At 40.6% G+C, this 21901-nt stretch overlaps 1 long non-coding RNA gene across 1 annotated transcript; it reads right to left on the bottom strand.

Annotated features, from left to right (window-relative positions):
* Nucleotides 1-257: 257 nt before the first annotated feature.
* LOC142396126 (uncharacterized) lies at nt 258-21337 on the bottom strand. The gene is made up of 3 exons (XR_012772513.1): nt 21099-21337; nt 17790-17889; nt 258-1003 (listed from the first exon to the last, which is right to left on the bottom strand). It is a non-coding gene; the product is annotated as an uncharacterized LOC142396126 (long non-coding RNA).
* Between the last annotated feature and the right edge of the window lie 564 nt (nt 21338-21901).

The following is a 21901-nucleotide window of genomic DNA, read 5'->3' as shown; positions in this document are numbered from 1 at the left end:
GAACACATGCCATTCATATTCCATTAGGAAATGTCGCGTTTATAATCCAGTTGCTGCTCTAATTTGGAGCACTATCTGTGTTGAGCTCTCGCGCGGATCGGGGCCTCGCGGACCGTGCTGCGCGCTTCTCCTCCAGGACGGCAGCGCTTCCACAGCTTTGTGGACACTGCCCAGTGGCTCAGGTACGAAAGACAAAACACCTGAACTGAACGGCGTGCTGAACGCTCAATAGCGACAAAAAAGACGCTACAGACAGAAGCGTTTAAAACTTTTATTTTCCCAAGCAAACAGTAAAAACAACAAACAAACATTAACTGTTAATATAAATTAGTTCTGTGAAACTACCAGTGATTAAAATTCTTAAACATGCTACCTGCAGGAATGGAAAGCCGCATCATGTTGCTGTTTGGTCTGAGAACACGCAGCAGTGGTTGGTGATGCTGGTTGTGAGTGGTCAGCTTTGCTTCAGCAGCACGATTAATACTGGAGACTTCAACTAGTCTGAACTCCAATATTTACGTGCTGCTACAGTAAGGCCACCAGCTGATCAGAGAAACAAATAGCCACATAACTTTTTCCTCATAGGGAAAACGGTCATCTATGCAGCCCTAACTGCTAATGACCATTAACCAAAACAGTGATACATTAGTCATCTCTAAGAAGGGAAATGATAAAAACAGGACAGGGACAGCAAGGTGACAGATCTGATGTAGATTCTGGCTTTGCTGCGGCAGCACAGCATGGCCTGCATCTCAGAGTCACCCACAAACCATTCCGTGCTGCTACGGCATCACCAGAGGTGCAGCCATGGTTCCTCTGCTTCTGGCTCATCTTCATTCCTTCCCTTATCATCCAGGCTTCAAATCCCCACCTACACCTTTACCTTTACCACTAACAGCTGCAGATACGCATCATTTGTCTTCCTAAAGATGCTCAGATGATCACCAGAATCAAGATTTAAGTCTTCCTCCCACGTCCTCAGTGGGCTTGGGATCGTCTCCCTCTGAAACACACAAAGAGAATACAGTTCAGTACTTTTTTTTTTTTTTTTAGACAGAAGTCTGTCAGAGTTCCTGTTATGCATGAAAAAAAGAAAGACTACAAAGTCTAAAGTTTGTGGAAAGAACTTTACAAAGTTAAAAAGATTTCAGAACCCTGGTGGACAACTTTAGACTAACTTTGATGTTAGATGATGAGTTTAATGACCCAAAGCTGCTCAACGAGGATGAAGTCAGGCTCTCCGCAGGCCTGTAAAGTTCCTCCACAACAAACTCTGAGAAACATTTCTTTGTAGGCGTCCCTTAATACACACTGACACTCCTGCTGATGCAGGAGCACTGTTGCCACAACACTGGATGCACAAAGGTGACTAAGATCACCATCGTGAGGTTCAGTATTTGGAATCTCGTCATATGAAACCGAGCAGATCGGATACACGACTGCCGCTGGAAGCGGCTTTGCAGATCAGTTCTCTAGAAAGAGTGAAATGGATCACGTGACGCATTTGGACGGAACAGATTCATTTCGATCTAGTTCGAAACAACTTAAGAACCGGTGCTGCAAAGGCTAATTTGAAACATCTGACACAACGAGTTCGTAATCATTTTACAAGTCTAATAAAATATAATGGTTTGTGAAAAAAGAAAAAGAGGCAAGCTTAACAAGGAGAAAAAAACCCCCCAAAAAACTGGTAACTCTGAATTCATTCACTTTTCTTTGAAATGTCCAAAACACACGGTCATTTTCATCCCATCCCCGGTACATTCCTTAGAAACACCTCGGTCTAAAATGTGCATTTCTATCTGATGGATGGATGCTTACCAGAGGAAGAGTGCAATTTATCTTTCAATAACTGACCACTCTCAGATAATTAACTCCACAGTTGTATCCAATGCCTTATTGTAGAACAGAAATCTGTTTGTTTCAAATAATGAATTTCATCAAACTGAACTCATCATGGTACCGTCAGTGTTTGAGGACATTTTGTGTTCAGGCGTCATTAAGCGAGACCCCACCAACAAAGTCACTCCTCCGCAGCTTACCTGAAGTTGGGGGAGCAACTGAGAACAAACAGAAAACAAAGAAAGTTAAAAAAAAGGAGCCAACTGGAGGAATCACAGCGCTATTACCCAAATCTCCCTCAGACACTCAAAGAGTAAATATCAACTAAATATCTAAATCCTAAAACATTCTCTCCAGTAATGCACACTTGCTCGTATGCACATGTGTTTCAACAAGTTTCCTATCCTGATGATAATCCCCATGGAGGTAAGATGTAGCAATTCTGTTGCCACTAGAGGTCTCAATGGACCTGTAATTACGATCTTAGTCAGAAATGGACCCGATAGTCAGAATCCAATAACATACCCAACATACTTCCCCTTCCAACGAGGTACTGGCAAGTCATGCATTTCTTTCTTTTTTACTCTCCACCCCCCTAATCTCTGACATATTTCATATGATGGATCATTTCTTAAAAATAAAATAAAAAATCCCTTTCATTCACCCTCTAGATAAAAGTAATTCATTTATATACTCATATTCTCTTTTTGTTTTATCACTGAGATACCAAGTAGGATTGCAACTAGAGGGGGAAAAAAACAGCAGGAGCAGATGGTCGGCTGCACCGAGGCACTTCACTTGCACCGTCTGACCATCAGAGGATGGGCGGATGAGGTTTTACTGCCTTAGAAAAAGAAAAAACTTTTAGGACTCTCGACTTAAACTGTGCACGTCACTGTTCCATATACATGTCAAAATACAAAATGGCATTCTTCCTCAATCGCATTCCCATCAATAAAAACAACTCTTCCTCCGAGTTAATTGCGAGCTGAAAGCCCAGGAGTTAATCTAATAATTCGCAGTAAAGCTAAAAAAAAAAAAAATAATAATAAAAAAAAGGAAAAAAAATAATGGAGAGGCAGTTACTCAGAAACAGAGTCTGTTGACATTGCCATCACTACATGCTGCATCACTGATTAATTTTTTTTTGTTGTTGTTTCCAATCTAAGTGAATACTTCAGGGGAAGGGACTCTGAGGGAAGTCTAGTTCAATTGCAGACAGTGTATGTGATGCATTTGTAACACTTAAAGGAGGAGTCACATTTTTCTGTCTTAAGGCATCAAATGCCTTTTCTGAGGATGGACATTAACGGCTGAGGCTGAAATAGTCAGGTGAGAGAAAGTAAGAGATCACGGGTCAAACACACAGTGAGGACCAATGAGGGCAGTAAGCTGCCTGTGCAGACCAGCTTTTAACTGTGTATGCAATTTAAACTGAATATTTTTTTTAAAATCCTTTAAAATGATTATATAACAAAAAAATGTAGCGCAAGCTTATTTAGTGTGAAAATTCAACACAACCTACACAAAACGTTTTAAATAGCCTTTCAAATGCCAGTTTGTGTAACTCTGGGGTCACATCTGCACAATTTGGAGCATCTTCCCAGTGACAAATGAGAAAAATGTCTACTGACCAGAGTTAAAAAAATAAATGTATTATTATTTTTATTATATTTTTTTTTAAATCACAAGCATCAAAAAGTTAACTAGTGCGAGACCTTTTACGGTGATTAAATTAAAACATCACATCAAGGAATTACAATTTATGTATGGGGGCATAGCACAATGTTGAAGGAGACCACAAAGAGTTCACATCTGTTGTCAGCACAGTGGTGGCTACTGAAAGCAGCTAAAATTTAAACACCAGTAGTAAAAAAAAAAAAAATTATTTATATATCTACATATAAAAAAATAATAATCATATTCCACACCTCTGACCCCCGTTCATGTGGAGCTGGACTGTACTTCTCTTCATCAACTGGATTACATGTTTGGGCTGCTAAAACTAGGCAGGACATTTGAAGACATGCAGGTCAAAGGGGGCGTCAAAATATTTCAGAGAGATTAAAAAGAAGACATTCATTTTAAGGGCAAAGAAATGTTGGTTGCATTCTTAATTCAGAGTTTCAATCGGATTTCTATTCTTATGACTGTGTGCCTGTCTAATGTGTAATTTGTCATGTTGAACAGTAATGTGTGTGAAAGTGTGTTTTACCTTCTCCGTCCTTGAGGGGGAAAAAAATTGAATAATTTAAAAAATAATAATTTAAAAAAAAACAAAACAAAAAAAAACACTAGAGGAACAAATCAGGTAAGTTGCATCATTTCCTTTTAAGCTTATCATTCCTTTACAAGTCTGGTTGAAAACTGTTTACTTCAATGGCTCTAACCTCTCCCTATTTTTCTCCCTCAACTTTAAGGAAGCATGCCCAGACATGTCACCTTCGCTGCTCAGCCTTTTAACCCATTCCTGACACTTGCTCCCCGTATGATGACCTCAAAGAGTCACCTGACCCCAAGGTTGAGAGGTCAAGTAACCTCCCACACCCCGCCGGGCTGAGGGACACGGACATGACAACCATCACCTCCCCAGATCAAGTGGTCTGGGTTGGCCTCTTCTGGTGTGTTTTACTCAGTCTTCTGCTTGTATAAGCACAAACTAAGGAGAGATTTGCAATGACATCCCAAGCAGTGGAGAAATGCCCACGCCACCTATCTCACGTCAAAACATCCATTTTAAAACTGCCACTGATGCATGCTATTTAGACAATTTAGAATGCAAAGGAAGGGGATTATGGATACAATGGCTCTTCTCTTTTCACTTTGGTATGCAAACAAAACGCGTCACTTTACAATCACAAATCAGTCACTTTTACACTCTTAGCCAGATAAACACCACGTGTTAGGCTAGCCAAGTCATTGTTGTGCTACTTTTGGAAAGACAAGCAAACACGCTAAAAATATACTATGTCTTAACTGTGCCACAACTGTAGAATTTAGTACAAAACGTTTCAGAAGCTACAGGGCCAATATTCGCATCCGAATGATTTTCAACATCTGTCCAACACCAGTTCATTCATAATAATAATTTAAAAAAAAAAAAAAAAAAAAAAAAGAGGTAAAAATCTGTTTAACTTTTCTTCTTTCCCCTTTTCTTCCTTGGGTTGGTGGGGGCTGGTGCCAGGTGATGAAGAGTTTTACTGTTAGCAGACAAGGGATGCTACCAATGAGAAACAGCTTTGTTCTCTACAGAACACCAGTGCTCTAATGGTTTGTGTTAATCCAAGAGAAGCCTGTTACATTTGCACACCCAGTGGAACATGTGAAGGCAGACACAGAGGGAATGACAGGGATTCCCCTGGAGGCTGCAGCCATACATCGGTCACACGAGCTACTTGCACATCTGAATAAACTCATTTCGCAGGACAACAGCAGAAGGTATGGGTGACATTCGAGTCTTTTTTTTTTTTTTGCTGTTACACACCAATCCTTCCATTTACTGTCAGGTGTAAATGAGGCAGAACACCTCTTCACACTTGAGGAACATCATAGCAATACTGAAAATTATTTTATGCAGGGGAATACAAAGTTTAGATTTCTAATATATAATGAATCAAAGGTATGATAATAACCGATGTCTTAATGCAGTTTGGTGCAACTTGTAATTATCAGTTAGACTGTGCTAATGGCAGCATGGCTTGCAATAAGGGCAGAACACATCTTTGGAGAGTTATCAATAAATAGTAAAGTAATTTTAACCACTTCTAGTTTGTGTGTGAGCCACATTAGAACACCCCTGGACTCGCAACACTATCTGCCAGCTAAATACACCAGTGTCCAAAGTGTAGAGAAACATTTAATCCAAACACACAACTACTGTGCCTGCTTCCACAATACAAAGAGTGTATTATTTTAAACAGTACTATAGTCTCCAACAAATTAATTCCTCATCTCTCCAGTAATTTACCCCTTCATTTAAAACTGTCTTCAGCTTCCTCTTTCTCTCATATAAAAAGGACAACGCTGCAATAAACAGGATGCAGACTGCGCAGCACACAATGATGCAATTTCAAAAGTACAACCAGGGGATTCGGTTTACACTTGACCAGCAGTTTGGGGAGAAAACAAGGGCACCAAAACCATTAAAAATATATATATAAAATGATCAAAAAAATAAAAAGTTTATCCCATAATAATAATAAAAAACATCCTAAACACGACTGCCACCACTTTGTACATTATTGCGAATGACTCAAAATGGAACAATGAATAGGTCTGAAACTGGGATCCAAATAGGTGTGTATGCACATAGGCAAGAAAAACAGAGGAAGCAAAGCTAAAGTTGATCCACACACCCATGCACTTGTCAAGCACTATGATACAATTTTTACCAATAAGTACTGACACCAACATTATTCTTATTGAATAATAAAAAGGTATTCTTATTGTAAGTAATAAAAGTTTTTAAGCCCACATTAAAACCCATGACCTTTTATGCTTAAAAAAAATAATAATAATAAAAAAATACTGAGGCTTTCCTGCAACTTGAATAATCTATAATGACCCCGTTTCCTGACTTTATATACTGCCACACATAAATAAATAAACAAAAACAACAGAAGCTGTATCATAACTCTTTTGTGTTCAGGTCAACAAATTAATCACAGTCATTTTAGAATCTTTTTGCTGACTTCACCATGTTCCCCCTCCTATGCCTGTCTTACCTACTAAGACTTGCATAGCTGCAAAATGACAAATGCACATCAAAAGTTCAACGCTGGCTATGACAGTAATTCCAAAACTACACACACTGATATCACGTTTGAAACTAATTTGGTTTATTTCCAAACTTCCAAAGCAGATCAAATGAGATATTCACAATGTGAACAACATATATATATATTTTTTTTCTCTCTCTGTGCACACCCAAGCACAGGTGACGGGTTATCAGGGTTAAAACAAAGAAACAGAATCACAAACAAATAAAAAAAAAAAACTAATCTGAATCTAAAAAATAAAATAATAAAAAAAAAAGATTTGAAAAATCTTTCTAATCTAATTACATAACCTAATATTTTTTGGGCTAATCTGCCACCCCTGAACTACTGAAAGGTTCGTGGCAAAGGAAAAAAAACACCATGTGTGTCCAGTAAAAAAAAAAAAAAAAAAAAAAAAAAGACATGCTCTCACTATGTCAAGATCTAACAGTTGGAGGTTATCATATTACTACAGAAAATGTAATTATCTAACAGATAAGTCACCAGCACTGCAACTGCTAATGTCTGTCTAAACACATTGCCAAACACCACAAGTACCTCTATGACAACAATTAAAATAATTAAAAAAATTAAATAATTCTAATTCAAAACAGCAAGTTTTTGAGAAGCAAGAGGCTCCCAGAGAAAGTTTTTAAGAAGCCCCTTTGACTCCTGAAGAAATTGTTACTTCAAAATGAACACACTGACCAGCCCAAATACACACATCAGCATCTATAACTGATGGCCCTGACTTTGGATGTGTAAAGAAAAAAAGGGGGGCACAATTTAAATTAAGTAGATTAACAGAAAATTATGACTATATAGACTTAGCAAGTAACAGCTGTTAAGCACAAAATTGAGATTTATTTTTTCTAAAAACACTTCTCCAATTAAATAATCCACCCCTTCAAAACAGGTGTAATTATAAAGTGTTGCAGCACAAAGTGTAGGAGAAAAATTAAAGCCAATGCAAAAACATATGCTTGTAAGAAGCTGCACTGCTGACCCTAATAATATCAGTATAAAGTAACTTTACAGTTAAAATGCATCTGCATAAAATAAACAGTCACCCCCCCTAAAGATAACATCTAAACTGGAGGCTTAGCTAGACTGACCACTATTCAAACGATAACAGAACTTGAACCATGTCTGAAGGAGAAACTGACTGATCATTTGACAGCTTCTGCTTGTAGGCTGCTGAGACGCAGAGCTGAAACCAAGGCCAAACACCACCTGGAAAATAACCAACAAGACCCGTGAAAACCTGTTCCTATTGCAGCAAATTTGAATACTATAAAGTTTGTGCTGAGTGGTGCAGAAAGAAGGGGTTTGAGGGGTGGGGGTTCTCTGCAGTCTGGCTACAACACATGCGAGCAAGTACAAGAAGAGAGGCACAATTTCACCAGGAAATGGGGGTGGGAGCCCATTTTGCCAGAGGGGTCCGAGAAGACAGAATGATGAGTCACAGAATGTCATGCTAACAGACTGAAACAGCACAACGGTGCTTTACAGGGAGAGTGAAAAGGCAAATACCAGAGAATGGAGGGAGAAACATAAACCTGTAGCATTTAAAGCAGATTAACAGTAGGCACTGCAGGGGGAACAAAAAAAAAAAAAAAAAAAAAAAAGAAAGCAAGACTATTAGTCTCCCTTTCAAAAAAATGTGTATATATTTACACCCACCTCACTTGTCTGGGCACATAAGATACACATTGCAAAACTAAGTTACAAGTAAGAAAGATGAAATATTGCTAACACACTTAATTTTATATATATATATATATATATATAAAAAGAGAAATCCACTTTGAGTAAGTGCAACCTGCTGGCTTCTAGACCATTACATTTGCAAAAAAAAAAAAAAAAAAAAAAAAAAAAAAACATTTCAGCAAAATACTCACACTGCAACAGACTAAATGAAATAAATTTGAAAAAAATATTTATATAAATATGTATACATGTATAAGTCTCACTCCCACCAAATGAACCAGATTCCAGTAACCATAAAAGCTGCCTCAACTGAATTTTAAATAGGTTCCACCTATATAAACGTGTGCATTTGATAATTTTTCCCTTTTGACAAATAGACCAACAGCACCAAGTGCAACGTTTTCTGCATCGTATCTAATTCTTATATTTATCTGTATAGACGAACATTGTTGAAAAAAAAATGAAAAACATCTTTTTTAATGCTAAAGTGCAGCCTTGGTGCAATGTGTCCTCTAGTTAAAAAAAAAAAAAGTTAACATCTATGAGGCTGAATGGACAGTCACACACCATGAGGACGACAGTTTCAAGTTTAGAACAAAATAGGCTGTCTGTAGTAGCCAAGTTTGTTATTTATTTATTCTTTTTAAATGTTGAGAAACAAGCTTATAATTTTATTTATTTTTTTATTTGGTAATTATATGACGACACTGTCCATATAACACTTTACACGACGTCCTACTCAAAGTGAGCTTAGGTGTAACGTCCAAAACTACTTCTCCCACCACCCCACCCCCATCAGATTTATGATGACACAGCATCTTCTCATGATTATCAATTATTCCAACTACATAAGGGAAATTTTGACATATATATTCGAGATACATGCACAGAGGCATGTGGCAGTTAACACAGCTTTGCTATAAAGTAAAACCGGTCAACTCTGCGCAAATTTAAGTAGTTCGTACATTGTTCACCATGAGATGCGCATCTTCTTTTCCTACATATTTAAGTTCTTTCACAAGTGAGGCAAATCAGATGTGCTGTACAGCGATTTCCTCCTCATGTACCTCTACTTTGCTGTGTACATGATGGGTCCCCCCTTCATATCAGATAAGCTCATTTCTGTCTCCCTTAACTAAATGCCCACAAAGATAAACAAAATCTTACAAGATGAGCAGAGCGGTATCACAATGAATATGCTGCCCCATTTCTGCAACAGCTATTGTAGTAAAGGGTACAAGCTGCTGTTCCAGAGAGCACAGCTAAGCTGTTTAGTTAAGATTCTCATTCAAACACAGGGTGCCTTAGTGAAATTGAAGCTCGACTCATTACCTTACTGCTGCAGAATGCATGAGAAAATAAAAATCCTGGAAAAATGCTATTAGTAAGCACACTGTCAGATTTGATGGGCCTTGGGAGAAAGAAAGAAGAAAAAAAAGAGAGAAAAAGACATGAGCAAGAAAAACGTACAGATGTGCTCGAAATGTGTCAGTTTGATCAGAAAATAGTGGAGAAAAAAAACAATGTTAGGCGGAATTTTTCACTATGTGAATATTTGTTTGTTTGAGTAATTGCAACACTAGGAGATAGGAAGGCCTCGCATTATGTAACACATTAAACCGATCTCTACTTACAAGGAAGTAGAAGGGGCGGGTTTAGACGCACAATTATGTGGAGCCTCTTTTTTCCTCTCATATGCGGAATTTGTCAAGCAGTGCTGTCAACGTTCTCTTTTTTTTCTTGAAAAAAAAAGAAGAAAAAAACAGCCGCAAAAAAAAAAAAAAGGTGCCATAAACAGTCAAGACCGTTATTAATTATCAGGTCACTCTTCACTAAAACGATAAGACCAGGAGGGGTCTTTTTTTTCTCGACCCCCCTCCCTCCCTGCACTATATCTAAATTTAATCAGGGTTTACACTGAAGTGCAGCGATGGTGGTGTGGGCAAGAAGAAAAAAAAAGGAAAAAAGGAGAAGAAAAAAGGCAAAAAGGAGACGAGAAGCAACTACTGAAAGTCTTCTGCATCAGACTACGATGAAGCAAAGAAATTTCAACGTGAGAAAAGGACGCCACAACATGAGATATAATTTTTCATCTTCTTTCTTTTCTACTCCTAACGAACGTTGACGCAACTTTATAATACCGATCGCGTTTAAGACAAACCCCTTCATCTAACGTTTAAGGCAGCCATCAAAGTTGAACCATCAGAAGTTGCGCCCTGTCATAGTTGTCACTTGGCAGAGAGCCACACGAGATCAGCTAACGTTCATCTGAGGTATCGGCATCTTTACGGATGAAAACGTGAAGTACGCAGCGCTGGACAACTCGAAGATTTGCCACCAGTCAGCGGAGATACGTTAACAAACGAGCTGTCACCAGTAACGTTAACAACCACTTTGCAAGAGATAGGAAACTAAAAACGGGCTTGATCGTTATCGTTATTATAGGCTTTAAGGGTCACACGACGATATAAGGCTAAACTTACCAGGTGTCCTCTGTCTAATAATCTGAAACGAAAAAAAAAAAAAAAAAACGAAAAAAAATAAAAATAAAAAAAAAAACGCTTGCAACAACACATATGCAATTTGCCAGTTCGGACAAAATGTCTGCCTTTGCTAACAAGCTTGGTAAAATTAAGTTACCACCAAAGGCACCGTGTCTGCTCTGGTCTCTCATTTTGATTTTTTCCCTCCCAAGCCAGCGTATGTGCCGTGTGCATTTGTTGACACTGCCGACTCTCCGCTGCTCGAGCCTGGCTGCGTTTGCACCTCCCGCTCAAAACTGGGCTCCAATGCGGAATAAATACTCCATTATAGTTCAACTTTGATAAATAATGCCAAAGTTGCATAGTGCCTTGATGTGAGATCATTTTCCCATCCAGTCGGCGTTTTATAAAATAAGTCCTCCACACCTCCTGAATAAAACAACCCGCTGTATGAGCGCTTTTTTTTCTCCGTCTCTACCGTTACAGCGCAGCAAAGTCAGAAATCCCTCTCAACGCGCTAGCCCGCTAAGCTAGCAAGCTAGCAGCTATGAATAGTACAGGCTGGCAAAGCTGGCCAAACGGCTAACGTCTCCCCGCCACGGTCGGTCCCTCCTGTTTTCCACGTATTCCTCTCCTTCATTCCGCCGAAACTGTCCAAATAAAACGCATTCGCAAATGTGCGGCTGCAATTACCTGTGTTTCCGTTGAAATAAGGCTTTTCTGCCTCTAAAAGCGCAGTTTGATTTTAACCGCTTGGTTTCTTCCCCGTCTCAGCGACAGCTTTCTACATTCGCAGCATCCTCTCCCCGCAGCTGTTGAGGCAATCGCTGCTCACTCGAAAATGGCGCCGAAAGATACACTCCTCATTCAAATTCGATAGAGCCTCCCATTCTCCCTATTGGCTGAATGCGAGGTGGATTCCGCGCAGCTAATTGGACGCCGAAAATGCACTCTCGAATGATCTCGCAGCCCACCACAACGATCAACAGACACGGACAAATTAACTCATTGAGTCCCGCAGTGACTTTTTTGCTGCAATAACTGACGTGAAACCTTTACGTTCAAACTTGTTCAAACCAGGCTTTTGAAATGAAACGAATACCACGATTCTTAGTAAGGACTACACGTCGCCGACAACACAATACAGCTTTCAAAACAACCGCAAAAACCAATAGTTTCTATAACAGCAGATGAGTGAGAGAAATCAAAAGCATGATCAAATCAATACTTATGGCCTTATTAGGACACAGCAGCCAGTTCATAGACAAAACCAATGTATATGTTTGGGTATATTACTATTGCTTTCGATTTCTTAACCTATTGGTATACCAAACACTGTTATCTAAAAAAAAAATTTAAAAAAGAACAAGAACACACACATACAAAAAGAAAGAAAAACACTAAAGTGATTACCACTCTGTGCCTGTAAGCACAATGAATGCCTGTGAGTTGTCTAAGTGATCCACAACAACACAGCAATGAGTTGCATTTATCCTCAGGGTTACAGTAGTAGCTGTGCTTCACCAAGATGACAGAAATTAGTCATCTGTCTGCCACTGCATTTTCACTCCCTGATTATTAGTACCTCTTCTCCCCTTCGCAAGTTAGAAAGAGAACTTTTCAAGATGTGCAGCCGTACCAGAGCCTTTGTAACAGTATGCCGTATATAGGAGCGGTCTCGATGAAATGCATGGTCTTGCGGATGAGGAGGAATGCTAAATACACTGCAATACCTTTCTTGCCATCTTTGATATTAGCACTATTAATGTCTATTTGAAATGTGTCCCCTATACATACAGTAGAATGGGTCGTTATCAACGGTCAGCACAGTGGCGCACAATAGGGCACATGATTGCGGCCATAAGATGACAGATAGCATCTGGTATGTGTGTATTATCAGGGCAACGTGAAGTCCTGAAGTCTGGGAGATGCAAACAGAATGATGTTAGGGGACAAAAAGCACAAAAGAAGCCACCTCTGAATCCGTGAGGAACAGGGGATAGTAAACACAGACGTTCAAGCGGCACTTCTCCCTCCCAGTCATACTTTGGAGTAAGCTTATTTTCCACAGTTTGAATGAGGATATTGCTTTCTTATCTTTAAATGCGCTGACATCATATTGCCGTCTCTAGTTTTAATTAAGTTTCGCTCTTAGTTGCATCATTTTTTAAAACTTCTCATTGATTTGCTATCCATACTTTTCAGAATGACTTGTGTGTAGCTGAACTGAGCCCATGCCCTCAGAAAATCGTGGCACGACTAATTTGTCTTTACATAGGGGCCAGGTTGCCAGCCCCATTGTGGTGGCTACAGAACGCACAGGTTGGGCACTGCTCCAATAAACCTGCTATTATCACGTCTATGGTGTAGCACGGTGTACCTTGGGCAAAATAAACAGCAGCTTCATCCCAATGCACACATAATGACAATACATAACATATACCTGCTGTATAGTGGGCTCCTACAGGGAGCACCAGAAAAAACTGCTATCAGTTTTAGGGTGAGCGAAGTGATTAGAGGCACATGTGTCTTTCAGCGTGTCCTTTACAGAAAGTTGACTTTTTGTCAAGAATTCAACAACATTTGAAAGCTTTCTCTTGCTTTAAAACTTTTCGACAAGCATACGACTTCTTTGCACTAAAAAAAACCCATAATGCTCTCTACTTTTGGAGGACAAAAGCAGACTGGGAGCAAGAGGGCGCCCATTGTATATGCGTTCTGGTGTAGTGTGGACAATAGGGCGGAGAGGAAAAAAACACACTTGTTTACAGATAAACTGGTTTGGACAGGAAGCCAGTAAGGAGGAGCTCTGTGTTGTTAAACAGGCATGTGGAGAGGCAGGGATGAGCCAGCAAAAACACCACTGTGACCATGGGAAGATTATGATGCAGTACACATACACATCGCTCATCATAGTGCACACATTCATATCCACAATGCACTTATGCAATACTTCCAGCTCTGCAACCGAGTATACCAAGAAACGTTTTTTTTTTTTCTTTAACGTTGAACAGTTACGTTTTCTCCCCAAAGTCTCCCAGGGACACGGACAAAAATTGAGGTTTGCTGAGTTTCAAAAATGAACAAAGACACTTATGTGTCTGTATTAGCAGCGCCAAAAACAGTAGCTAAGCTAAGCTCTGGAGAATACTATACAGTTCACCCTGCATTGTGTCACCGTCACATGAGCGCACACTGCCTTCCATTAAGCAGGAGATCCTTATGACTCACGAAAACACAAGTCACATGTTACTACACAAATGAACCATGCTACTCAGACGGCTCAGTTTTTCGCAGCAGCGTTTTTTTTCTTTCTTTTTTTCTTTCTTTTTTTTTTTTTTTGCAGGCCTAAATGAAATCACATCATAATGCATCTCTTCATTAGGTGGGTTGAGGCAGAGTCTCCCTTGTCTTCTGGTAGACGAGCTGAACAAGAGCCACAGTGTCATGTATCATGCTGTTTGGCCACAGCAGGCTAACCCGGCTGCAAACTTGCCATGCTGGGGTAGTTTTAGTTCAGTGTAATTTGATTTCATGTTAGATGGCTTGCGTGCATGGTTGGCTGCCACACTCAGCTGCTTCCCATTCTATGAAGAGTTTTACACATTTTTGTTTTGGCTCTCTCCTCTCCTGTACGACTGAAAAGGCGGCCCTTTTCCCACCGTCACCAGACACGGTACAGCCTAACATCAAACGGCGGAGAAATAGGCAGTAGCAACCGCAAGGACAACTAATCCTTTATTGCTTAAGAATAGCAAATATCAATAAAAGACGCTCTGAAAACCCAGAAAAGCAGTGAGAGGGCTGAGGGGTACATTAAAACTAGTGATAAACCTATACGCCACAGAAGACAGTCTGCACATGTCTACTTACAGCATCGGCAGGCGACTTCCCAAGTTTTTTTTTGTCTGAATGCTCACATTGTTAGCTTTGTATGCTTCGGTCCTGCGTGCCCTTGAAATAAATTAGGCCTTACAAATCAACAGGGTGTGAAATTCATTCTCCTTTTCTCCTCGCAGAAGGAAAAGTGTGATCAGTTTAAGTGTCCATTTATTCCGTCGTCATTTTTACGCAAAGAAATTTCCGACAGCCCACACAAAGTGAAACCAAGTTATATCCTTCAATTATTCATCAACAAAGCAGCGTGAAATACTTCTCCATCCTTTTGTCATAATCAACCTGAGTAACATTTGCTTTTTTTTTTTACGTCCTGTGCCACTTTGATTTTACTAACACTTTACGTGCAACTTTTACATGTAATTCTGCTTTTAGTGCGGCCATCTTCGACCAGGACTACCTGGAGGACGAGGGATTTGGTCGAATAGTCTTTAAGCTCAGGAAGTTTCCAAACCGAATGAAATGACCCAAATGTATCTAAGCAGCAGCCGTGATAAGAGCTGTTTGAATACTCTGAATGCAAAGGAGAGGGGCTTCAGTGCCTACTTTCGTTATCTCCTTTAGCATTGGAAACACTGGGCCATCTTTTATGAAAGAAAGGAGACAATTCTGCCCCACAAGTCCTTGCGGAAGCAGCTTTTAAAGCAGCGCTCGAGTGTTCTCATCCAGTCGTACAAACTGTGATTCGTGTAGATAAATACGAGGACAGAGTGTACTGCTAGTGACAGCACTATATTTCACTTTTTCCTCAAGAATTTTTTCTGCCATTTTTCCTTAACTGCACTACGGTTTCCAAAGAGACAAAAAAAAAAAAAAAAAGAGCCTAGCAAAAGATGATCTTTTTTTTTTGAGAAATCAACCAGAACTGAGATGTTGTATCTCAGTGGGGCCTTTCTGACAAAATAAAGGAAACAAACAAAATAGAATGAATAAAAGACTATAAGCTTACTATATTAACATGGCCTATTCCCTCATCCTGGTCTCTAGAGAACACAATAAACCCCACAGAGAACTCCATCCTACAGAGACTCTCCATTGATGTCTCCTCTGCTCCCCTCCCCCCCTCAGACATCTGTAGCAGCTGCCCCCTTGTGCTCCTGTCAGCAGGGCAGAGTGTGTGTGTTTGCATGTGTCTATGCACTGGTTGAGGTGGGGTTGGCTGAGAGGTTAGTGTGGGGCGTGTAGTGACACCTCCCCCTTTGGAGGGGTCCAGCCCGCACACTTGTGGGACATCACATTTATCAATGACTAATAGTCACTAGCAGGTCATCCTGAAAACACAACAGCGACCTCTGACCTCTTTTTAGCACAAAGCCTGCGAGGATGGTCCCATTAACCCTTGGGCGCTGTCAAAACTGCGCGCACACGCAACTTCCACGCATGCAAATTTCCTGTTTGAAATCATTTCAAAGTTTTGCTTTTTAGTTTGCGCTCTGACAAACTTTCCTTGAAAAAAAAAAAAAGTCCCATGACAAAAATTGTTTAGCTTAAAGTAAAAGTGAAAAAAAAAAAAAAGGCTTTTATAGCCAGCTAAACACTATCACATGCTGGGCCAGAAAGTTCAGATGTTACAGTACAAGAAGCCCCTTTTTACTTAGTCTCTCTATAATCTTACACACATTCTCACACATAGCAATCAAATTAAGTGGGCATAATTCACGGAGAAGGCTAAGGCTACATAACTTACAGGGGACAATTAAAGCTGCAAAACTCTACAAGCCCCAATAGTAACAAAGGCAGAGGAGGGGAAAGTTTTTAGTTATAGGAAAGATAGGCAAGACTGTGTCAAAGAATAAGCAAGAGATCCACGGCGGACACTGCAACAGCTGTGCAGGCTGCAAAAAATGGCAGAACTGTCACTGGCAAAACTCACGAGTAACCTGATTTTTCTCTTTTAATGTGTGAGGATGCTTTCTTTTTCTTTTTTTAGCACGGCTAAAGATTTCAAGCTAACTGCGTGATTCTGGTTTTCATGCTACACACAGAATCACGTGCCAAAAGGCCCAAGGATGCCAGGCGTGATGCATGAAAGATGTGACTATAACGTTTGTGGCATGTTTTTTTTTTTTTTAATTTATTTTTACATCCAAAGTTCAGCAGCCAGATCCCTCGCTGGTTTGTAAAATAACGAGGGTGGTTTTCTGCTCCAATCAAAGATCTTTTGAGATAGGTTTAAGTCCAACAACAAAACACGATTCATGTTGCTTCTTGGTCTAGTTGTATTTTTCCTTATCTTGAGTGAATTGTCCACACCCCTCAGTAATTTTTTTCTTTATTGAGGCAGACTGCTAAGAGGGATTACTAAGGCTAAATGCAAACAAGATCTAATCCTAGGACAGCAGCGTTACCTTGAAATAAATAAAGCATTTGAAGGCCAACAGCTATACTTTTTTTTTTTTTTTTTTGCCTGAAGTCGACGTCAGATGAAATTTTGTGCCGACGTTCCCTATCATAAAAGTTTGAGGATGACTCTGCTGGAAAAGAAATATAATCTTAACAGCAGCTTCACCACAGGCCACAACTCTCCACTCAAACCATGATAGAAATAATGCATGTAAATGATAGTGATTATATTCACATTAGTGTGCAGTTTAATAAAAACTAGTCAATTTCAGAATCAGGATATAGTGGGTTGCGTTGTTTTTGCTAATTACCTAACAAGAAGTGCACAAAAAGCCTCATTTAATTGTAAGGCCAAATAGGAAATTTGCTAAATAAGGCACAGCGAAGTTCAAACAGAACTCTTGGTGTTTACAATGCTAAAGGTGACTCATGTAACAAAAGCAAGCTACTGGACTACCGCCGAAGACTTCTGATTGACATTTTGTTTCTCTGCAAGTTCTTCAGTGTTTTTTGTTCTTTGTCCAGGTGGAGCTGGAGCTGAGCTCTTATCAGGTAAAGGCACGGAACGATGTCTTCAAGAAATTCTAAGAGCCTCCAACAGATTTGTATTAATTGTGGTCATGAGTGCTGAGCAGCGCTCAAATGCTCAAACTGTATTTATGTCAGCATTTAGAAAAATGTTAAGAGAGTGGTTTTCTCCTGCTTGTCAGCACTCTGCAGCCAAAAACAATTCAAATAAACAAGTAAATAGTGATACCTTATAAATCATTTAAGTCTGCCGATCAGAGGGTTGGTGGTTCGATCCCTGGCTTCCCCTCGGGCAAGACGCTGAACCTCGCTTTGTGCCGATGCATACACTGGGGTGCGTGTGAGACAGAGAAAAAGCATGACATAGGTTGAAAAGCAGTAAGAATGCGTGTGAGCGGTTGAGTGTGTCAAAGAGATTCAAAAAGCGCATTATGAATGCAGACTATTCATGTCCATTGAAATGTTGTGCATTCGTTTTGACACAAAGCCATACTTAATACACTCAGATACACATTTAAAAACTACAAGAGGAGTTTAATTTGTTATTTGGCATCTTGCTACCCTGAACATCTAAGCTGACAGTACGGAGGAAAATGGAATGTTAGAATGAAAGCATGCGCAGTACATAATGTTTAATGGAAAATGCCTTTTATCTCTTTCTTAAGCTCACTTTTACTGTCGGGATATGCTCAGTTTCCTGTTTTGCAAAGTCCAGACTGCTGTTCTCGTTCTGTTCTAAAATTTGTAAATATAAAAATGCGGGTGTTCAATTGACCTCTATCACAGCCCGATTTTAAGATGACACAAAAAAACACCGGGTCAGGGTTTTGGAGGATATCTTGTTGTGAAGCTGCCGCTATCTTTGAACACTGTAGTGTTCCTAACACGAGGAAATGTCTTCCCCCGGTGAGCTGACGGTATTATTCTCAAATGCAGCGACCTAATCAAAGCTTAGGTGTCATGATGTAAAACCTTACATCAATATGTACATTAAATGGTCTAACACAATGGAGTATGCACGCTTGTTTTTAGTACCCCGCTCCTTTTCATGGTTTTCTGTTCTCATTAAAAAAATATGTCCAAGATGGAGCTCTGTTCTCATAGTTTAGTTTTGACCATGTTACATCAAAGCAGTCCTCCCGGATACAAATATAAATGAAAATGTTTGGTTTTATTTAACTGTTACAGAGGGGATTTTCTTTCAACTTGTGTGCAATGTGCAAAAATCTCTACATTGTTAGTCACTTTAATACCTTTGCCAACATCTAAACTGACTGAAAGACACGTAGAAATAAAATGTTAACGACATCACGGACCAGATAGAACGAGCGAATAATAACAGCAATATGAACTGGAAAACTGTAATGCAGCCTGTGAGTTATTGCACCAAAAACAAAAATAAAAATCCTGTGAGCATTTCACCTGGAGACGCTTCACGAACCTCATGCGTTGCCGAAGATCATTTCTGATACATTCTGTCTGTCTTCTGTTGCAGCTTTGCAGACTCTTACTTCTGATTTACTCTGATGTGGTTGAACAAATGTGCACAGCTGAGGCGGAATGTCTGCCTGTCAGTTTCAAAGTTGACAAGATGTTTATTAACAGTGGCACAGATCTTCTTTTTGTTGATTTTGGATGACTCAATGCAGTCCCAAAAAACAGACTGCGCAGTGGCTACACAGGTCCACCACATGAAATGCAGCAGTTTTCCCAAATGAAAGCTCAAATATCATGAGTGCACGTCTTTGGGCTTCATTTGGCCTGAATTTAGCTGAACTTTCACACATGCCCAGAAAATGTAAGATAACCTGATTTTTCTTAGGATCCAGGAATGTTTCTTTCCCACTTGGAACTATAGCTTTTGTTTTCCATAACTTGAAGCTGTCACAAACTTCAACATGTTCGAAAATGCTTATAAGGAAGCAAGAGGGGGTGACCAGTGGCACTGCAAACTAATATGCTGGAAAACAGCTTTTCACCTTTTTTTTAATTTTTTTTTTTTTTACTTTGCTGCCAGTCACATGCGGTTAGAGGTTAGGAATTAAAAATATCGGGTTAGTGTTAAATATCATTGAATGCTTACGGGTTTGCATCACTTTACCATCTCACTTTTTTTTCCCCATGCACTGCGACCCGGCTATGTTTTGGACGTGTAGGTGTACCCATTACATATTGTCTTGTTAGACTCTGCAGGATAACTATGTTGCTGCGGCATGACTGCATTTGGCAATAAATGATAGGAAATCTGAGGAGCTTGTAGCAATACTGCTCAGGTTGGCATTTCATTAAAAAGGGAAATAAAAAAGATAAAGGTGTCAAACTAACATTTGTGTCCTTGGAGGATCGGAGCTGCTCATTATTGTTTTGGTTGTAAAGGTTCGGCCTATTTGAGAAAGCCATGCGTGTGAATTAAACAGCAGCCTCCTCCACAACACATTTTTAACATTAAAAGTGGCAAATAGGCCTACTGACATTTTCTAATGACACTCTAAAGGGTTTATTGCCGTGCTAGTATTGTAATGACTCACTCGTCACCAGTGTTTAAGACACAACAGCACCAGAGTGCAAACAGGTTCTGGAAATGCAGAGAATTAGTGAAAACATCGGATTTCAGCCTCCAAAGTGAAAAGTGGTGTATTCATTGTCCTGTTTCTGGACTACAAATTGAGAATTCCTGCGGAAGTCCCTCCCGCGACAGTCCGCTGTTGCACCTCGATGATGTAACCGTTTTCCAAATATAGCGTGTTGCTGATGGCCGAGCGGCGCGCTCACTGGCCGCGGCCGCTGTCACTCACGGTGACGTCACCGCGATCGTGTTATTATTGTAAACAGCCCGCCTGCTCTCCACCGACTCTCTGTGCCGAGCCGACTACTCCATCCAGTCCTTTGTTCATGCAGTAAAAACACCGACGCGACAAAGCAGAGTGGCCGTCCGTCAGAAGTGCGCCTCGAGCCCCAGAGCAAAGTTGTACACTTCATCTAAAATCGTGACACAACATCCACACAAAAATAGCGTACTGCCATTCTGTTGTGAACATGTTTGTTGATCGCCGGGATCTTCTTCTTGCAACCGGCTACCGCTCAAGGCTGCTACATGTACAACAATGAAAAAAAAAACTGGTAGCCTGTGTTGAAGACTTGGAAATGCACAAGGCATCTAACCAAATGGTGTATTTCCACAAATACCCTACAAACCGATACCTGGCTCTCGTTGGACGTAACAAAGCTGTAACCCTGTGCTTTGGGTTGACAGTTTCGAAAAGCCACCGTTGTCAAATGGCTCCTAAATGCCACCAGAAGGCTACAAACTTGTCATATGGAAAAACGCCATGCACACAGCGAATAGACTGGCCTGTAACTTCTATTCGGCCTCGTCAATTCGACTACATAAAGGGAGTTTACTTTGAGCCAAGTGTCGCAGAGGATCGTAGAGACCTACTTTTGTGTTTATGGTGACTGACACTGCTCGGCAAAAACTACTCGAGAGGTCACGCAGCAAAAGTTAAAATGACTCAAGTGACTGTTTAATGGCACTTACTCGGTCGCCTGGGTGCGTTCCGGAGTGATCGACCGCATCCCTCCCGCTTGCCAGCCGGCCACCGGTGACACCATCACCTCGACATTTCCATCCAGGCAAGTTGACAACAAGCTTCCATTCTCCGACTAAGTGCAGTTTCAGCAAAGCTTCAAGGAAGTTGTTTCTTTTGTTCCAGTATTTTTGGTTGCGTCAATGTTGCGAAAAGGGGGAGGCGGAGCGGTGGATACACACAGTGACCGAGCGAGGGAGGAAAAAAAGAAAAAGAAGAAGAAGGGGAGGTGGGGGGGGGGGGGGGACAACATCTGAGCGCACTATAGCCTCAGTCGCGCGCCTGACCATTAACGCACAGAGAGCACCTCATCCAAATCCGCGACAAAGTCGTCTCATCAGCTCAGCTCACGTGTCTGGGACGACCAGCATCCCTTCAGAGTGAAACAGACAGGCTGCTCAGGACGCAGCGCCCTTACAGGTCCGATAGGCTGCCCGTGATCAGGCTACTACAGGTCGATGCGCCCGTGCGCGCGTAGCGAAACTGTAGCCTACATTTGCACGGAGCAGCTTTGTAACGTGGACTTCAATACAGACCAATTCCAAAACAGCCAACTAATTTTGCTTTTTGTTAGCACTCACAGCCGTTCACTATTCCGATTCACCGCTTCTTCAAAAGGAGCAGGCATGCAGTCTGCGCAGTTTTCGCCTTCAAACTCTCCCGGTTCCCGGAGAGAGCAGGGCGGCAAGGAGGTGCGGAGTAACTGCCTACTACTAGTGGAAGCAGATACAACAGTTTATTACAGAAGAAAAAA

Source organism: Odontesthes bonariensis, chromosome 12, assembly GCF_027942865.1.
Source record: "Odontesthes bonariensis isolate fOdoBon6 chromosome 12, fOdoBon6.hap1, whole genome shotgun sequence".
Classification (NCBI taxonomy): domain Eukaryota; kingdom Metazoa; phylum Chordata; class Actinopteri; order Atheriniformes; family Atherinopsidae; genus Odontesthes; species Odontesthes bonariensis.
This window is presented reverse-complemented; position numbering and strand designations above follow the sequence as displayed.